Source organism: Mixophyes fleayi, chromosome 3 (assembly GCF_038048845.1).
Source record: "Mixophyes fleayi isolate aMixFle1 chromosome 3, aMixFle1.hap1, whole genome shotgun sequence".
Classification (NCBI taxonomy): Eukaryota; Metazoa; Chordata; class Amphibia; order Anura; family Limnodynastidae; genus Mixophyes; species Mixophyes fleayi.
Window position 1 is genome coordinate 233,292,581 of NC_134404.1, and position 17,187 is coordinate 233,309,767.

The window sequence follows — 17,187 nt, forward strand, 5'->3', positions numbered from 1 at the left end:
GAGATGCTGTTTGTGTCCCGAAAAAATTAGGTTCATTTTCTGGTTTCTGCAACAGCATGTAGGAGAATGCAGCAGCTGCAAGAAGACTGGCATTTGAGGGGAATGTACTTTAGTCCAGCGAAGTAGTCACCTGTGAAGAGAGTGCAGACATGGTTAGCTTGAGTCAAGTGATTGCCTTAATAATACATTTTGACAAGGTGCTACAGAAATTTGACATAGGAAATAAAACAAAGTAAATGTGCTAACTATATTTTAATTGCAGATTAAATACTTAATTTGCTTCACCAGGATCCAAGAGCGATCAACATCTTATAAGGACTTCTTCTCCTTCAGTTTCTCTGGCAACTGCTTGTTGGAAAAAAATTGCTTTCCCAAGACACCCAGTGGTGATGCAGATGAGTCCGCACAACATTTTAATATTTGCTCTGCTGTAAAAGAATTGGCCACAAATCGTGACAGCTCTTCGCTAAAATGAACTACTAATTCCATTTGGAAGCCCATTATCGGCAATTACATCATAGCACACAGACTTCTATGATGGTGGATTCCAGTGGGGATGAATTAGTATTGTTTGAGGAAGATTAACACTTAACCCTGCCACCTCTCCTGTTTCTGAGTGAGCTATGGTACAATAAAATGTAACTGCAGATTTAGACCAAGACTGTCAGCCCTATTATTTCTATTTCAGCAATTACAATTATCAATGGAGGAATGGAGCTCTTCTCTTTGGGTGTTACCTATATAACGGAGTAGAATTTGCCTCTACAGACAAGCCTGCTTGTCTTGCTCTTCATCAATGACTCTTAGCAATTGAGCACTCGTCTTTGGGTGTATATTACACCAAAACCTTATTAGTTGAAATTATGAAAAAATACAGTTTAATCCCTGTTAGGCCCTCCACCATCCTTTGCATGTTAATAGTAGGATTGGTTGGAGTTATGGGCAAGGTCACACATTTTTTTGTCAAATGTTTTAAACCAGCCCAGATATCAAACTGTTGTGGTCAGCCACCTGCATCATCCCTGCTTGTGTTTGGAAAGTGAAAATTGGTGCCAGAACCTCACATGCCAGAACTGCTGCCACTGGTGCCACACTGCTGACACTGGAGCAGGACTTACACAATTAACCGCATAATCAAGAGCCCTCGTCGGCTACACAAATCTTGCCCTCATCCTCTTCTAATTCCAAAGTGTCATCCTCACTTGGTGTATCACCGGCTACACTCAGGCTGTTCAGGCACACATCAACAGAAATGCTGAAAGGGCCCTTCTTTATGGGTACACTATCAGAATGGTCACGATTACACATACCACTCATGGATGGACTCTCCTCAGGGATTGGTGTCATTTCTGATTCTGAGCATACATTTTTCTCTAATGCCTTACTGTTTTCTTGCAGCTCGGCTTTCACACATAACAGTACATGTGCACCACTTTTGGACTGCAAATTACTTGGTCTTGCTTGGTCACGAGTGACCTTACAAGAAGAAGGCTCAGTAACATTTTTAGATCTGGCAGTAATAGAGAAAGGCGAAGGCCTCATTCTTTCTTTGCCACTGCGTGTGTAGAATGGCATGTTGGCAATTTTCTATTTCTCGCCATTTAACTTTTCATCAGTTACAGCTCTTTTTCTCTTCAACAAGGTTAAACTTTTTTGGGTTTTTTTTTACCCTGACTTAAAAAGACTATGTACTTTTACATAGGCTTTACCAGATGACGTACTGGGAACAATACCATCAGGACTGGTGCCAGCACCTGCTTGCTGATCCTGTTCAAATGTAGACTGCTTTGAATCCATTTTAATGAGCCCAAAGCACTTGTAGTGTAAAATATTAAATAGATTGTGCTGCTAGATATGACTTTTTACAGCCAGAAAAATTATTGTTTCACACAGGGGAATATGGGACACCCCAAAGCACTTGTAGTGCAAAATATTCAAAAAAAATGCCTCTTCTATCCCCCTCTCTTCCTGCTCTAACAATTGCTAGAAAAATTGCTAGCAGAATTTCAATAATAATTGAAAGAATAAGGTATACAATAATTTCTCTGTCCCTGCTCTACTACAGCCTGTGACCTAACCCTGCTCCATCCCTCTGTCAAATGGCGATGGATTGCTGTGGAGGCGGGTATTTATGCATTTCAAATATCGCGAGAACCGAGCTCTGAGATCCAGCAACGTCACAATGATATTTTGCCTTGATTTTGAATCGGAATGGGCGGGAGAGTACCGAGCCTGCTAGGCTCGGTACTCGGATAGGTGAAGTTTGGGTGGATTCGGATCTCGGGGAACCGAGCCCGCCCATCTCTACTTGCTAAATACTCTAACAATCTCACTTGTAGCCTTTTCAATCAGCACAAAACAGCTCACAGAGTAATCTTTCCATTCAAACATTTCAGATAGATTAACCATTTTAATATAACAAACAAACTATACACCACCATTCCATGTATTTACTATACATTTACACCAAACTGCATTAACTATCACCCTATACTTCCATTACCAGGGGAGGGCTCGCAGACTTTAGCCCGGGGGGCAAGCACACAGTACTGGCCCATAAGTAGTGGCTCATCCTTAAAGGGTGGTTTTTGGTACAATATATATATATATATATATATATATATAAAAAGAGGCTATTTTAGTGTTGCTTAATCCATATATATATTTTTATGCCCATGCCCAGAGCTGGTGTAAGGCTATGATGTAGCATGGTTATCATTGTAGACAAATACACAGGCAGTACTGTGTGCCGCACTACGGTTAGGTGCACACGGTTCTGCCTTCACGAGCAGTACACGGTGAAGCGGGACACACCTCCCAACTGTCCTAAGCAAAACAGTTACCCAATTTTTGGACTGTCCCACCAGATTCAGTTGGCAGTCTGTCTTGCTCTCTCCTACCTATTCTTGTTACTTTCACCACTTGTGGCTGCTGGTTACTTCAGCTCATTTGCTGGTTGTCTCGATCCTGGAATATTGTAGGCACTATTTGGAAAAAAAATGGGTACATAAAATTTAGAAAACTCCAACCAGTCCCAGTGTTAAATCAATAGCACCCACGTTTTATAATTAGGCCTCCCTCCAGCCACAACATTAAAATAATAATATCCACATTTGATAAATAGATTTCTTTCCCTCCAACCAACCCGGACATTAGATAGCAAACACATTTAATATATAAACCTATTTTCCTCCCTCCAAACAGCCCCAACAATAATTTAAATAGAATTTACATTTAACAAATATTACCATTTCCCTCAACAATCACAGGCATTAAATAATACATAATCACATTTAATAAATATACCTCCTTTTCCACAAACAGCCCACAATCAATAAATAGCTCCCAAAACAACCCAGCATTAAATAAAAGGTCCAATTACCCCATTATAAATTCATAGGCCCCACTATTAAATTAAATTTCCCCACCATCACCCCACAAAAATAAAATAGCACCCAATAATTAGCCTCCACCTGCATTCCACAATTAATAACCAACCTCCTACATTATATTAAGACCCCCCTCCTCCATCCCACACTACATTCATTTACCGGCTCCGACACACACTGCATGCATTTACTGGCCCACACACACACACTGCATTCATTTACCGGCCCACATTCACACTGCATTCATTTACTGCCCCTCCCCCCCACACACACACATACTGCATTCATTTACTGGCGCACACACACACACATACATACATATACACACACACACACTGCATTTGTTTCCTGGCCCACACTCACGCACACACTGCATTCATATGCTGACACACACACTTCATTCATATGCTGACCCCTCACACACACACACACAACATGTAGTTGCTCCACACACACACACAATGTAGTGGCCCCTCACACACACACAAAATGTAGTGGCCCCTTACACACACACAACATGTAGTGGCCCCTCACACACACACACAACATGTAGTGGCCCCTCACACACACACACAACATGTAGTGGCTCCTCACACACACACACAAAATGTAGTGGCCCCTCACACACACACACACACAACATGTAGTGGCCCCTCTCACACACACACACACACAACATGTAGTGGCCCTCACACACACAACATGTAGTGGCCCCTCACACGCACACAACATGTAGTGGCCCCTCTCACACACACACAACATGTAGTGGTCCCTCACACACACATAACATGTAATGGTCCCTCACACACACACAACATGTATTGGCTCCTCACACACAACATATAGTGGCCCCACACACACTATACGCTGACAGACACGCTCACACACACACACACACAAATATACGCTGACATACTACCTTCCAGCCCCCACCGGCACTTACCTTATTCCATCCGCCTGCGCGCTGGATGTTCCTCTTTACACATGGGACGGCACCTGTCACGTGGTGCGCGTCCCATGTGACATCAATAGGAAGCCATTCGGCCACACTAGTGGAAGGGAGGGAGGGGGGTTGGATCCTCAGGATCTGTGGTCAATAGGTGAAGGTGCTTGGTCCCAGAGGAGGGGCCAGCCACCAAGTAATAAACACTAAGGGCCGCCTCTGTCCATTACACAGCACTTGCAATTTCCATTCTAGCATGCTACATTTATAACCATACTTAACTAACACCATACAATTTCCTAAGTTAACACAATCTTTTCCAAGCATATATTTATGTTATCTTACCCAGGTACCACCCAAACCATTCATCCATGTTGCCTTCAAACAACCATTCTATTTATATTCCATAAATACTTGCTTATCCATGGAGTGTAAAACAACAGATCTCTCCCTCTCTCTTTCCTGCTAGTGAATGACTGGATAAATGAACATGTGTTTTTTCCCATTCACCCACAACGGTGGGCAGAATCTCAGTATCAGTTGCCGTTGGTTTATTTTATATCACACACATCCACCGCATGCAGGTCCAGAGAAAAATCTCCAGCTTGTGTTTTGCTTACTATAAGACTTAATTCCTTGCACTGTATAATACTATAGGATTCCAACTCTGCTGTATGTTTCATTCAATTGCTTCCATATTGAAATATAGCTAAAAATTAAAAATATTCTATACTAACTAGTGTATTTCCATTTATTAATATATACAAAAACATACAATGGAAAATAATACAAAATATAAAGAAATCCCAACAATTGGGGTATAACGGTTCAATGCAAAATACAGCTCAGGAGCCAGGAATGAGGTGATAACACACAATGTTTGTTGCTGGAAGTACAACCTGATGGTGTAATAATGAGCATATAGGTAAATGCAGAAATAAATACTGGATAGATCGCTGATGCAGGTAAGCGGTGATATCGAGAGATTCCAGGTAGCAGGTAAACCACAAGTACAGCAGAAAGGAAGCACAGGAGCATGAAACAATAGGAAGTGACAACAGAGTGTAACAACGATAACAAGCAATGTATGCTTGGAGTGACAGGTATAAATAGGGAAAACACCCAGGTGCAAGGAATAATTAGTGCAGCAGGGTAACTCCTAAAAGACATGAAGCAGGTACAGTAGCAGTACCTCTGGTGATCAGAGGTACTGCTGCAAACACACAATAATATAGTATAATAGTCCTGGAGGCAGGAGCTGCCAATACAAAGCAGCAAGCTGCAGGCAGATCGTGACATGGGGGATATAACCCTACCAGAAGTATGAAGGCTTATCAGGGAGATAATTTAGTTGATGATATCAGGTACCTGTACCCAAGCTGGGTTGTGTCTCTGGAGCTGGACTGGTGACTATGTGGACAAAGCTGGGTGGCCTGATAATGTTCCTTTGCATGTTGTGAATGGACTGGTGCAAATGGTGATTGCACTAGCAGGGGAGAGCAACAGGAACTGGATTGTTTGCCCAGACTGGAACTGGAATGCTGGACCGGACTGTAAACGGAATGCTGTAACCGGAATGAAACCGGAATGCTGTAAAAGGATTGCTGTAACCGGAATGCTGGAAGAGGATTGCTGTAATCTGAATGCTGTAATCGGAATGCTGTAACTAGAATGGAACCAGATTGCTGGAATCAGACTGGAGCCAGAATGCAGACTGCACTGTCAGAGCTGGATAAAAAGCAAGACTGTAACAAGATAGATAGCAAAACTGCAAACTGCTGGGAACCAGGTTGGCACCTGAAATACAACGTTGCACTGGCAACAGGTAATGGCTCCAGGAAGTCCTTTTACAGTTGTTGTTGATTCCTGATTGGAGACAGCAATCATCTGGGCAGAAGCATGTATAAAAATGTTAATGAAATCAAATAATTCTTCTTGTTAATGTTATTAATATAGATTATTTTATATGTGTCCAGTAGCAACTGAGATAACTGTGATTTAATAGGCAGATTCAGCAATCTGTCACTGAAGCTGCTCCTACTGTATCATAATAGTCTGTAATCCTCTCCCATTCTCAACACACTACCACAATATATCTGGATGTGGTTTAGGTGCAATATGAGGGATATGGAGTTTACATGTGGTGGGTTGGGAATCATGCTGAGATAAGGAAAAGCAGTGCAGTGTTTTCCCCACCTGTGATGTCGTCTAATATGACCACCAAAAATAAATCACAGTTGCGTACTTTTGGGTTACATGGGGTGATGCTAAGTTCATCTACTCTTTATATATGTTATTTTTATACATTTCAATAAATATTTTCAAATTTTACTTTAATATAGCAAGTTGCCAATTATGTAATTAGTCTTTAGCAATAAGTTTAAAGTCACAGTAACAAAAGCATCAAAACACAGAATATGTTATATGTAGGATAGGAGGATAGGAGGAAAACTTCATTTCCCAGCATGCTCCACCACTGCTTGGGTGAGGAGGAGGAGTTAAGCCAGCTCAATGTTTATACTTGCTCAAAGTAAGGGAAAAAAGCACCAAAGCAGGGAATAGAGTCAGAGTATGTGAGGAGAAATCTGAGGGAGAAGTCGACAAAGACAGAGAAGCTGAGGGAAGAAGACACCAAGATTTTGAGATTAGAGAAAACTAAGCTGAAGCAGAAAATGACAGCAGCAACGCAGTAAAAGGGAGTTACTGTTAAGAGAGACAAAACTGAAGCCTAAAACTTCCATTTGGGGACAGAAAGGAAGACAGCAGCCATTTAAGGAGAGTTCAAACAAGGAGCTTTCGAGTGTAGAAATTCCAGATAAATATAGATTATAGTTTATATTATTTATTTGCTGTTCAACTAATATATTACTCTTTGAGGGGGGAGACTAGGGATAGTGTGGGGAGTCCTGAACATATGGATTTGTGTTATGCCCTTTTGCTAATGCTGGACTGAGGTATATTTTAATAGAGATTATGGAGAGAGGGTTGTAAAACACAGTTTGGTCTGCTTGAAGTGAAATAGATTATTGATGAGCTACTGCTGTCAGAAGTTGTAGGACTACAGGAAAACTGAAACTGATGAACAGAAAGAATTGAGCTTGCTATCCACCATTTTGTGTGAACTCAAATCAGCACATGAGGGGCAGCCATTTTGAGATTACAGAAAAAGTTGTGCTGTTGCCAAGGAAATCTGTCTGTCACGGGCACTAGGAGTTCTACCCAGGATTCACCAGATGATAATGCTTACCAGAGGGGCGGGGTTTACACAGCGATCCTCTGGGCAGTAGGGTGAATAGTAGGAATGTTATACAACAGCAGGTGGAGAGAGAATGTCAATGGAGTAGATAGGAGTCAGTGACTTGCAGCTATAATGGCAGGAAAGTCAGCGACTTGCAACTATAGTGCAGAGGCAGGTATCAACCAAAAAGAGCCGGGGGCGGACGTGAATAGGTGAAGGAAGGTAACGGGAGAGTCAGTGGTCTGCGGATAGCAAGTTGTACCACTGTTGTGATGAGAAGACTTGTCCAGGTGCAGGTAGGTACCTCGAGGGTAGAAGGCACAGGGATGGAATTTCTGTTGCTCCGATCTTTGGGATAGAATGGCCCCTAGACCAACATTAGAGACATCTACTTCCAGGAAGAAAGGAAGGGTCACGTCAGGCTGTCGAAGAACAGGAGCGGTAGAGAACGCCTTTTTGAGGAAGTGAAAGGCTTGAAGGGCCTCGGACGACCATTGGTTAGTATTAGCGCCCTTACGGGTCAGAGCCACTATTGGAGAAGCAATGGAGGAAAAACCTTGAATGAAGCGTCTGTAGTAGTTTGCAAATCCTAGGAAGCGTTGAATTGCTCTGAGGGTAGTTGGGTGGGGCCAACGTAGGAAAGCGTTCACTTTCTCTGGATCCATCTCTAGACCTACTCCGGACACAATATATCCCAAGAATGGAATCTGGGATAACTCAAAGGAACATTTTTCTAATTTGCAGAATAGTAAGTTTCTCCGGAGTCTAGAAAGGACCTCTGCCACATGCGGATCCTGAGAGAAAATTAATATATCATCCAGGTAGACGACGACACAAACGTACAACAAGTCCCGGAAGATCTCATTTACGAATCCCTGGAAGACAGCTGGGGCGTTACACAACCTGAAGGGCATAACTAGATATTCATAGTGTCCATCCCTGGTGTTAAAAGCTGTCTTCCATTCGTCTCCGGACTTGATGCGGATTAAGTTAAAAGCGCCACGGAGATCAAGTTTGGTGAATATCCCAGCTCCCTTAATGCGGTCAAAGAGCTCGGTAATTAGCGGGATAGGGTACCGATTTTTAATGGTTATGGCATTGAGCCCACGATAGTCTATACAGGGTCGTAATGACCCATCTTTCTTCTTAACTAAAAAGAACCCCGCTCCAGTGGGAGAGGTAGAAGGTCGGATAAATCCACGATGGAGATTCTCCTTGATATAATCAGACGTTGCCTGAGTCTCTGGTAGCTAGAGAGGGTACACACGGCCCCTAGGAGGGGTCTTGCCAGGTTGTAAGTCTATCGGACAATCCCATGCCCGATGGGGCGGAAGGCGTTCAGACTGAGTTTTATCGAACACATCCGCAAAGGAAGCATACTGTGGAGGAAGACCCAGCGGACAGGGTGTTATAGAAGATTGATTTACTTTGAGTGGAACAACTTGAGTCAGACATCTATGACGACAATCCGGACCCCAGGAAGTGACTTGAGGAGTGTTCCAGGCAATCTGTGGAGAATGAAGTTGAAGCCATGGAAGGCCAAGTACAATGGGACTGGTGGTAACAGGAAGGACCAGCAAAGAAATTTTCTCCTGGTGTAAGGCTCCGATTTGAAGGGACAACGGAGTCGTACATTGAGTGATAAGTCCATTAATTATGCGTGAACCATCGATAGCGGTGACAGCGATAGCTGCTTTTAAAGGAATCACTGGTAGGGACCATTGATTCACTAGAGAACTAGAAATAAAGTTTCCAGCAGCTCCAGAGTCTAGAAGCGCTTGAGACATAAACGACTTGGTAGCAATGGAAATGGTAACATTAAAAGCACAAACTTTAGAATCCATAGAACATGGAGAGGATTCCAGAGACCCTAACCTTACCTCTCCAGAACTGGTTAGGGACTGGCATTTCCCGATCTTCTGGAACATGAGTTCAGCATGTGAGTAGAGTCAGCGCAATAGATGCAGAGTCTATTCTTCACTCATCGCTCCCTCTCCTCAGATGTTAGTTTAGAACGTCCTACCTCCATGGGTTCTACTGGAGGAGGGAGATGACGAACTTGAGATGCTGGGCGAACAGGTCCTTTGGAAGAATTTACTCTATCGGAATCTCTCTCACGAAATCTCATGTCTACTCTGTAGCATAGAGAAATCAAGTCGTTCAAGGAGGAGGGTAACTCTTGTGAGGTCAGTGCGTCTTTGATCTTGTCCACAAGACCCTGCCAGAAGGCAGCTATCAGCGCCTCGGTGTTCCATTGGAGCTTGGAAGCAAGTATCCGAAATTGTACTGGGCCACTGACCGGGATCCTTGGTGTAGTCGGAGAATACTGGAAGCCGCAGAGATAACACGACCAGGTTCGTCAAAATTTCTTCGAAACGTAGAAATAAACATAGCACTATCTTCCAATAAGGGGTCATTTCTTTCCCACAGAGGGGAGGCCCATGCGAGAGCCTGTCCGGAAAACAGAGAGATGAGATAGGCCACTTTCGAACGATGATTAGAAAAGTTGTGAGGTTGGAGTTCAAAATGAATGGAGCATTGGTTAAGAAAGCCCCTACAAGTTTTCGGGTCTCCATCATACTTAAAGGGAGTAGGCAGGTGTAGCGTAGAAACGGTAGACACCAGGGATGGCACTGGGGAAGAAGAAGATAATGGAGGATCAACAGTAGCTGATACATTTTGCACAGGGTCTCCTCGGGAGGCTAAAGCCTGAAAACATTGGAACAACTGTTGCTGCCGAATATCTTGTTGTTCAATCCGAGTAACCAGGTGCTGCAGCATCTCCCTGGCTGTTGGTTCCGATCCTGGGTCTGTCATGGCCTGATCTTACTGTCACGGGCACAAGGAGTTCTACCCAGGATTCACCAGATGATAATGCTTACCAGAGGGGCGGGGTTTACACAGCGATCCTCTGGGCAGTAGGGTGAATAGTAGGAATGTTATACAACAGCAGGTGGAGAGAGAATGTCAATGGAGTAGATAGGAGTCAGTGACTCGCAGCTATAATGGTAGGAAAGTCAGCGACTTGCAACTATAGTGCAGAGGCAGGTATCAACCAAGAAGAGCCGGGCGGACGTGAATAGGTGAAGGAAGGTAACGGGAGTGTCAGTGGTCTGCGGATAGCAAGTTGTACCACTGCTGTGATGAGAAGACTTGTCCAGGTGCAGGTAGGTAGCGGGGAAGTCAGTGGTCTGCGGATAGCAAGTTGTACCACTGCTGTGATGGGAAGACCTGTCCAGGTGCAGGTAGGTAGCGGGGGAGTCAGTGGTCTGCAGATAGGAAGTTGTACCACTGCTGTGACGAGAAGACTTGTCCAGGTGCAGGTAGGTAGCGGGGAAGCCAGTGGTCTGCGGATAGCAAGTTGTACCACTGCGAGGAGGTGAGGACTTGTCCAGGTGCGGATAAGTAGAGTAATAGTAATAGTCTATGGCTGTATGTATACAGCTGGAGAGCAGAGAAGCTTGTCCAAACAGATATGCAGGGTAACAGCTAATAGTCTATAGCGGGTATGTATACCGCTGCTGAGTAGAGAGACTTGTCCAAAGCAGATATGCAGGATAACAGCTAATAGTCTATAGCGGGTATTTATACCGCTGCTGAGTAGAGAGGCTTGTCCAAAGCAGATATGCAGGATAACAGCTAATAGTCTATAGCGGGTATGTATACCGCTGCTGAGTAGAAAAACTTGTCCAAGGCAGATATGCAGGATAACAGTTAATAGTCAATAACAAGTATACATACCGCAGCTGAGTAGAGAGGCTTGTTCCGGTGCAGACACAGCAGGAGAGCTGGGAGGCTGTAGCGGGTATGGGAACCACCGATGAGCAGAGCAGGTAATCCAGCAGGAAACTGAAGACACGAGCAGGACACAGGGAACACCTTCAGAGACTCACAGGGAGTGAGAATCAAGATCAGGCAACGATACAAAGGCCACAGGTGCCTTAAATAGGGAGAGGTGATTGATCCACCAATTAAGTTAAAAGCAAGGTCATAAGAGTTCAGGGATCCTGCACATGCGCAGTCCTATCAAGATGGCGGATGGCCGCGGCTCAGGACAGGCGCCGGCAGGAAGGAGAGAGAACCACGCACGAGAGCAGAGGCACTCACGGTCCGGTGAGTGACACTGTCGCTGTTAGGCTAACATCTCAAACATAAAATCCTAGAACTAGCAGCCTTTCCCATAGAGCGAGTATTGCACACAGCTACTCAGATCCCCCTAGGACTTCACTCTTAGGTAGTAAGAGCTTAAGTTTGGAGACTTTAGTGCAGGTAGTAGGAGAAGTAACCGGAGTAACAGAGACAAATCATGGAACAGTCCACAGTTTGTTGGTCTGAAGCAAGAAGAGTGAACAGGGGCAGACCAGATACTACTGGTGGTCAATCAGATGGGGCCAGGTCTTAGCTCTAACATTGCTACAGGAGGTGAATAATTAATTTATTGATCCCCTCGCACATGCTCCAGCAACCTGCCCTGGTGCTGGGATGTGGCAATTTTACAGGAGTGTCCCAGTCGCCTAGGTGACAGCTTGGACACACTGGCCGGAGGTGACATCCCGGCTGTAAGAGCAGCAGCCAGGATGTGGCTAGTGTAAGCAGCCGAGTCGTAGCGAGTAGCACGGTGACATGTGGCATGCACTGCATTTATTCAAGTCAAGTGATGTATCCTGTTACCTGCTGTGTGTGTGATTACACATAATTTATTATGTGACTGTGCTTGATTTCAAGTTGCGACATGCTCATTTGCATAGAGTGTAAGAGAGGTGTAGAATAAGAGATGTGAGAGGAAATCTTACACCCATGCCATTTACATAGACCCAAGATTCCAAGAGGAGCCAGGGAAAATCGTCTTACATGTCATTTTAAAATTAGGTGTAGGAACATTTAGTTAAAAAATATTATATAGATTACTGTAAGTGTTTTGGAAGACCAAAACCAAACTATAAATTATTAAACCTTGATGTGACAATAAAACATTAAATTCAGAAGATCATAATACTGTCAAGATTAATGGTAGTCCAAGTGCTGTCCTATGATTATTAAGAACTGTACTGCTCAAGCACACGTACAGGGTTATGTTTGTCTGCTACTAACAATACATGGACAGAAGAGATTAATTTAAGTAATTTCTTGCTCACTGTCAATTTTTAGGTTTTCAGGAACCAGAACACCCCCAATGATGTTACAAACACCTTCTGCTCACAATTTATTGAATATATGAGGATTAGCACACATTAATAAGAAGGAGGATCTAGAAGCAGAAAAGGATGCTATAAGACAGAGAATTTAAGAATAGCACTCTACATAATGGTGAATACTGTAAACAGCCTTAGTTACACCTACAAAGTAAGGGCTATAATAATCAAATTAATATAATTCATGTTTGAATACTTCTATTAGACAAAGACAAATGGAAAGGGTATAACATTTACTAAAATAATATCTATGGGTAATATCAAAAACTACCTCACCAAATAATGTTTAATTTACCTGTAAATCAAAATATGATGTGCTACATCGCTGCATAAATTGCAATTTCTTCAAAAATTAAACCAGTTTTTTTTAAATAACATCTGAAATACAAATTAACCATGTTCAAAAATCAAATTATAAAATGGAATGTCTTGCTCTCTCTCCAAAGTACCATGTTAGGTAAGATTCTATACATAATATCAGGCATATTCTGGTTTCTTAGATAGTTAACAATGCATATATCTGCTTAAATGCTAATAGAATAATGTGCATCATTAGATGTATATTTCTCAATTCATAGAATAGGTAATTGGGGATAAAAATTAATTGTGTCTATTAAATTTCATTTTAAAGGCGTCATAAAGTTGCATTTTGCTTAAAGTATCACTAGATGTAAAATAAAAGTTGATTTAATATGAAGAAGGCTTTTGCTAAATATTCAAAAATACATGTAATATGCATTGTGTACTCAGTTCTTTAACACAGTGCTGTTACCCACTGTTATCAGCCATTTTAGGCCAACAAGTGCTTCCTGCAATGTATTTCAATAGACGTATGTGCAAACAGTGATCTAGAAATACATACTTACACTATGATAGAAGTTATATTTTACATTTCCTTAATAATGTGAAGACTGAGCAGTATATTTACTAAGCGCCAGTTTGCCTTCATTTTCTTAAAACTACAGTTTTATTAAAGACAAACCCTTATGGATGAGTGTCTTTAATAAAATTGTCATTTTATAAAATTATGATAAGTTGCTGAGCATCAGTGGTATGTCGGAACAGCCGCACAGTAAATATACCCCTGAACCCTGAATCTTTTCCAAATGTGGATGATACCCTTAAAACATATATTTTTTTTACTGAATATTTAAATTTAGTTTTATATACTACCTGCAGAGTAAAAATTTACAATTTCCTAATTGTTAAGCAATTAAGTGCATGTTTCTAACTTTGCAGTTCACCAATATCATATTTTCAATTTTCCAGTTTAACATAGCTGACAATTTACAAATCAATCACCAGGCACAGTACTTGCAATCGTGCTTTTAGAAAACATTTATGATAAATTGATAAATTACCTGTAATGCATAGTGCTTGTTTCTCTACCTGCATAAATCAACCAGTCATAAACTAGATGTTATACAAGCATGTCTATGTTATTTGCTTACATAGTTAAAATGTTACACATCCATCATAGATATATAATGAAATAAAAAGTTCCTTCTTTATCCCAAAAATTGCTATTTTACCTGAATCAATCAATCCAATAATATATTTTACTAATTATAGCAGCAAACACCATTTCTTGTAATAAAGCCATTGTAATAAAGTCAATCAATACTTTTCTGAAACAGGCTAGTAACTTTTCCAATACCATGTGATTTGGATTTACCACAGAATAACAGCACTCACTGTAGAGATCTTCGTCCTATGCCGGTGATGAGGCCTTTATTCTTCCATTTGCAATTGATAACACTTTGTCCTCTGTATGGACCTTGGTATGAAATGCTAATTAGCTACATCTTTATATGAGCTTTACATTTATACATGCTAATTAGATTACCAGTCTGGTACTTTTTTCAAAAATAAACAAATGTATTTTTTCTAGTCTTTCTAGTCTAGCTGTATAATTTAGTCCCTCATCCCCCAAATAAAAAGCTTGCATACCCCTGAACTATTTTGAATTCTACCTAGAACCTGCTATCTATACCATCCCAGATCCAGTTTCCATCTCCTCTGCAACTTACTATAAATGTGGATCCTTGTGCAGGCTCAGTGTCAGGGTCAAGGTCAGACTCTTGATTCTTGTCCTCTGCAAAATATTGGGAACAGCATCACAATTTTGTTTAATTTACATGCATTTATTCCCATATTTCCATATTTGTCTCAGGATTTTTTTAGTTTCATCTTCAGCCTACCACCTGGCATTGAGTGCTGCTTTCTGGGAGCTAGTATTCCATCCTGTTCGTTCCATCTCAGTTTCCCAAATTGACTTGAATGTAATGTGTAAGCAGCATATTTATTATCACAGTTTATGTATCTACCTTAATTTGCAACTGCCATTTCACTGCCCAGATTGCCATATTGTCTAAATCTTTCTGTTTTCAGTTATTATTCAGTGTTTATAACCCTACGTGCCTTATGATAATCCTACACAGCTTAGTGACATTTTTCTTTTGACATTTCTCTTTTTTTGTGACATTTTTCACAAAAATATATAAATAAAAACAATATGCTCACCATAATGAAAAAAAGCTCCCATTTTTAAGCATTTCCTTATAAAATGGCTTTCTTTTTAGAATTGCTAAGAACTGTAATTGAGACATGTTTCTAAGATGTTCACCATACTTACCAAATGACTATAAGGCAAATTAATATGTTCTGTGAGTGTAGTCTGTAGTTGTTATTGTAAAGAGTTGAAGTTGAGACAAAAAATAATAATCTCCTTTCATTCTCAAATAAAATCTGTTGACTAGTGATTTAAGATCTCAACTACTTAAGTTATTAGTGCCGTCCACTCAGTGCGCACTTAACCGCATGCATCAGAAATTATATGTAGCAGGAAATAGAGCTCGTGAGCTTTTCTCTAGGAAGATAAAAGGTCATATCCAAGCCCGGTTTAAATATCTTATTGATGGGGAAGGCAAAAATATTTCAAACCCATGGGTTGTTGCAACCTTTTTGCACTTATTATCCCTCGCTCTATAACCTTAAAAAATGCCTAACTGTTCCACAACTACAGGAAAGTGAAATTGAGGGCTTACTTAGCACTTAAATATTCCAACTTTAGACCCTGATATTTCTGTTTCTGTAAATGCACCATGGTCTCCCCAAGGGATTCATTGAGTCATAAAATACCTGCCGAGGAATAAAGCATCTGTCCCAGATAGATTTATTAATACATTTTTTGTTATGTTCCAGTCTCAACTAATTCCTATTGTAGAACAATTATACAATCCTGGAACAGAGCAGGGTACCTTACTGTTTGAAATGTAAGATAGATGTAAGATGTAAATAGATACCATCCCAAAATAGGCTTAATCCCATTATCGCTAGATTGAAACATCCAGACCAGGTAGGTTTCGTTGGGGGAAGACAGACTTTTGATAATACTAGACGAGTATTTAATATTATTGAACAATCTAAACAACATTGATTAGAATTATTAGTCCTCTCTCTGGACACCGAGAAGGCATTTAATAGAATACATTGAGGTTTTATAAAACAAGGCCTGGTTTGGTTTGGATTTGGGGATGCTATTTTGAAGGCTATAATGGCATTATACTCTAAGGCTTCACCAAGACTGTTTATGGATGGTTTTCTTTCCGATACTTTCTCAGTTTAAAATGGAACCAGACAAGGGTGCTCTCTGTACACTTTAATTTTTCTTTCAGCATTTGAGCCATTATCGGCTTTAATTCATTTCTCATCTACGTGTCATGTACACTTGGGGAATGTTACCCACAAAATTTGTTTATTTGCTGATGACTTTCTTTTATTTATTAGGAACCCAGAGACCTTGTTACTATCCTTGCATGCCATGTTGGAAAGTTACAGTAAGGTATCTTATTATAAATTAAATACTTATATTCTGTCAACATTCCTTTTGCTCTTTTGTCCCGCCTGTCAAAGTATACGTATTCACGGAAAAACTCTCCCATGTCATATTTAGGTATATTAATTACTCCTCAAACAGAAGATTTAGTTACTGTTAGTTATAGTCCTCTAGTGTTGAATGTTTCCAAATGGACTGACTGTCATGGATGTATTATGAAGTGTCTTGGATGGGCAGGATTGCTGTGTTTAAAATAATGATATTACCAAAGCTATTATATTTATTTCATACTATATTATTGGTATTGCCTAATAGATTAATAACTAATTTTTGGAAGTTAATGTGTTTTTATGTTTGAAAGGGCAGACCCTCATGTTTGGCCAATTCACTCATGACCTGAGAGAAAAGGGAAGGAGGTTTAGCACTGTCAGCCTTGATTAATTATCAGCGGGCATGCCCTTTGCTTCAAATGAGACTGGTCTCTCTCCACGCAGTCAAAACCTTGGATAGATTTGGAGGAAAATGACATTCCTTCTTTCCCACTCCCAGATCTGATGTGTACACCAAAGCCATGGAGACCCTCTGCT